The sequence below is a fragment of the Cheilinus undulatus genome, linkage group 13 (assembly GCF_018320785.1).
Source record: "Cheilinus undulatus linkage group 13, ASM1832078v1, whole genome shotgun sequence".
NCBI lineage: Eukaryota > Metazoa > Chordata > Actinopteri > Labriformes > Labridae > Cheilinus > Cheilinus undulatus.
Genome location: NC_054877.1, coordinates 3,481,861 through 3,486,626, shown reverse-complemented (window position 1 = coordinate 3,486,626; position 4,766 = coordinate 3,481,861).

Sequence of the window (4,766 nt, the reverse complement as noted above, 5' to 3'; positions counted from 1 at the left end):
AGCACTTTATTTCTCCCAAAAACCCCCTCTGTTTCAGGCACTAACTTACGATGCAGCTTTCGCCATTTTGTATCCTTCCGCCTCCGCTCACTGTTTACTTCACACATCCGCCGGTCAGCTGTGTGGGTCTGCGGACTTCTTCAGGAATAATAACACCCCGTCAAGCTAAAACAAAGATAACGAGCGATTTCGGCATGAGTGATGATGATGTGCCGTTTACTGTGGATATGAGAGGATATTTGTATGAACCGGATTACACTGAAGAAGAACTTACACAGATGGATACAGACCAGACTTATACGGCGGGCTGAAAGAGAGACCAGAGAACCTTCATTTGAAATTTTACAGCAGGAGAGATCCCGAGTTACCTGGTGGTGTAGGTGTGGAAAATGTGAATCCATGCCAACCCACTCGGAGAGCTGCTGTTGTCATGAATGCGACTTAGTTGTGACACTTCTTCAGGACATAACTGAAATAGAGGATAGCGGCTCACAGACGCCTGCAGTCTGCATCACGCTCCATCTAGAATTCCCTGCCTAATCGCTGGTGTTTTGCGGACCTTCTTCAATTTTCTGAAGATAAATTGGAAAAACAGACCCCGACTTGAAGGGCTGAATGGAAATTTGTCATCCAGGTAAGCTTATGACTGTCGCCTTTTCCTCTAATGGCTGATATGTATGGTGTCCAGGAGTTGTGGTTGTCTAAACAGTCTGGATAAATGCACATACAAGGCATCTTCTGAATCTAAAGAAAACAGATTAAAAAAACCAAAAATGCGTTGTAGTAACCGATGCTTGACCCCGCTACACTGCAATCCACACAGATGACCAGCGGATGTGTGAAGTAAACAGTGAGCGGAGGCGGAAGGATACAAGATGGCGAAAGCTGCATCGTAAGTTAGTGCCTGAAACAGAGGGGGTTTTTGGGAGAAATAAAGTGCTGTGTACGTTTTCGACACAGCGCACAGGCGAGCCAACATATTTCCTTGGCCCTTTTTTTCGTAAAACTTGTTAATTTACGTGGACAACATGTTCCCATCTACAGCCGCTATGCGCCGGCTCTCTCCGAGCTCGTAATAACAACAGGATCAAATTACACGGAAATCCCTGGAGGCTAATGCTACCACTATAGCCAAGCACCTCATATAACCCAACTTCAAAAATCCTGAAATATCCCTTTAATAAGTCATCAAACTGTGTCTGACATCTAAATCCTTTCAACTGTATTTGTAATAAGATGACAGTTCAGAAATGTTTCAGTGAGCAGATCTTACCTGGATGAAGTCTCTTCACTGATGTCTGATGTTTCTCTGCATCCAAACTGTCTTTGGTGTTTATGGTGAGTGATCACATCACTCATTATATAGCACTGCTCTTCCAAGGAAGTCAGAAAAAAATAAGTCATACATGATTATGCATCAACTCGAAAGGCAGAACCTAACATCACCACAAACTGTGTTAGATAAGAGAAGCAGAGACCTGCCATAAATATACCTGATTTCATTGTGGTTTCCTGTTTTCTTCTCTGTAGACTGTTTCTGTGCGTTCAGAACACACATAAAAAAATATCCCTGCGGCCTGATAGCATGACTTTCAGCATGAATATAATTGCCTTCTCAACTTCAGTAGGGCAGCATTTTATTCTTATCTAATTTTATTCAATCATTCTAATCTCAGAGTTTTATTTAAGGTGTTAGAGTCCATCACCAACCTTCCACTTCCCATTTTACTGATGCTTATCATGATTTATGTGAGAAGTTTTTAGTTTCTTTCAACAACATCAAGGACATCAGGGAAAATATCACGCACCCCAACCCGTATTTTAATCCCAGGGAAAGAGATTTTTAATTATTTTAGTAGTATGGAGCCGATGTCCATGTCCTTTTTTGCTGAAATTTTAGCCCAGATGAAAACAGCTAAGTGCAGTCTTGATGTTATTCCCACCAAATTTCTCAGAGGTTTTTAGCACGGTTGGACCCAGTATTTTATCAATAATAGTTCTGAAACAGACGGTGTTGGTCCCTCTGTTTTTAAACACGCTGTGGTCCAGCCTCTTTTAAAGAAATCAAACCTTGACCCCTCTGGCTTTATAGTCAGGGATCCACATGCTCAAAAGCTCAATAAAAAAGGGTTGAACCTGACATGGCCTGCCATACTTTTTGTTTGTGTTTTTTCTATTTACTTGGACTCTAAGATCCAATAAATGAAGGGTCTGCTCTGCCGGAAGTTATGACATCAGTCAATATGCCATTCTTTTCACCAAACAGTATACTTAATCCACAGAAAGAATTAATAAAAATCCATCCAAAATCATTGGTTCTGTGATGATTCACTACTAGTTGAGGATCAACAGGCTCAGAAGCGCAATAGGATTTTAGGCTACTCTCAAAAATCTGAAAGACGGATATTTAGCAGAAAAGAGAGAAGCAGAAAGAGGAGTGAATTGAACAGTAGAGGATAATCAATCAATCAGTTTATTCACAAATCATTAAAATACAATCACGATACAATAAAATCCATCACGATACTTTATTAAAAAACTCATTTGTGAAAAGGGACTCCCGAGAAGCAATGTAGAGCTTTTAAATGGGGCCCAGACATAGTTATACATTTATATAACATTCAAAACACATACTATACACAATTACAGATTGAAACGCAATTCCTAGCATTAACTCAGAACTCTAAAATACCCTAAAATTTACTCTAAAGATCCTAAATATGACACTGATACAATACATATAGACAATTACGCTTTGAAAATAGCAGTATAAATCAATCAATTTGAGTATGTTTTCATATGGGAAGCTGTTAAAAAAGATCAGAAACCCTTTGAGGTTTAGGAATGATCATATTTCAGTAGCAGCTGTTTCAGGCTCTTCTTGAAGATAGACAAAGATGATGACATTTTTACAGTGGTTTCAAGCTTATTTCAGATTTGTGAACCTCTACATGTCACACTAAAACTTGTACTCTTCAGCTTTCGCTTCTTGCCCGTTAGGAGTTGTTTGTTCCTTGTATTATGTGCACAAGAGGGAGTGTAAATTGGAATAAGATCACATAATCTATCATTGAGTCTATATACTACATTAAACATTGTACAAGCATTTTGAAAAATATTACATTCAGTAAACGTAAGTGGGGAAGAAAAGAGGAGAGAGAAGAGGAGAGAACAGGAGAGAAAGTGGCCCAGTACCAACTACAGTGCATCCAGAGTATTCACATGGCTTCACTTTTTTTTTTCCACATTTTGTTATGTCACAGCCTCATTCCAAAATGGAATAAATTCATTTTTTTCCTCAAAATTCTACACACAACACCCCATAATGACAATGTGGAAAAAGTTTTTTTTAAATTTATTAAAAATGAAAAAGTAAGACATCACATGTACATAAGCATTCACAACCTTTGCTCCATACTTTGTTTATACACCTTTGGCAGCAATTACAGCCTCAGGTCTTTTTGAGTATGACACCACAAGCTTGGCACACCTATCTTTGGGCAGTTTAACCCATTCCTCTTTGCAGCACCTCTCAAGCTCCATCAGGTTGGATGGGGAGCGTCGGTGCACAGCCATTTTCAGATCTCTCCAGAAATGTTCGATTGGATTCAAGTCTGGGCTCTGGCTGGGCCACTCAAGGACATTCACAGAGTTGTCCTGAAGACACTCCTCTGTGTGCTTAGGGTCGTTGTCCTGCTGAAAGATGAACCGTCACCCCAGTCTGAGGTCAACAGCGCTCTGGAGCAGGTTTTCATCCATGATGTCTCTGTACATTGCTGTATTCATCTTTCCCACAATCCTGACTAGTCTCCCAGTTCCTGCTGCTGAAAAACATCCCCACAGCATGATGCTGCCACCACCATGCGTCACTGTAGGGATGGTATTGGCCAGGTGATGAGCGGTGCCTGGTTTCCTCTAAACATGACACCTGGCATTCACGCCAAATAGTTCAATCTTTGTCTCATCAGACCAGAGAATCTTCTTTCTCATGGTCTGAGAGTCCTTCAGGTGCCTTTTGGCAAACTCCAGGCAGGCTGCCATGTGCCTTTTACTAAGGAGTGGCTTCCATCTGGCCACTCTACCATACAGGCCTGATTGGTGGATTGCTGCAGAGATGGTTGACCTTCTGGAAAGTTCTCCTCTCTCCACAGAGGACTGCTGGAACTCTGACAGAGTGACTATTGGGTTCTTGGTCACCTCCCTGACTAAGGCCCTTCTCCCCCGATCACTCAGTTCAGATGGGAGTCCAGCTCTAGGAAGAGTCCTGGTGGTTCTGAACTTCTTCCATTTACAGATGATGGAGGCCACTGTGCTCACTGGGACCTTCAAAGCAGCAGAAACTTTTCTGTACCCTTCCCCAGATTTGTGCCTTGAGACAATCCTGTTTCAGAGGTCTACAGACAGTTCCTTTGACTTCATGCTTGGTTTGTGCTCTGACATTCACTGTCACCTGTGGGACCTTATACAGACAGGTGTGTGCCTCTCCAAATCATGCCCATTCAACTGCATTTACCACAGGTGGACTCTAAATAAGCTGTAGGAACATCTCAAGGATGATCAGTGGAAACAGGAAGAACCAGAGCTCAAGCTTGAGCTTTGTGGCAAAGGCTGTGAATGCTTATGTACATATGATGTCTTACTTTTTCATTTTTGATAAAAAATTTCAATAAAACTTTTATCACGTTGTCATTATGGGGTGTTGTGTGTAGAATTTTGAGGGAAAAAATGAATTTATTCCATTTTGGAATGAGGCTGTAACATAACAA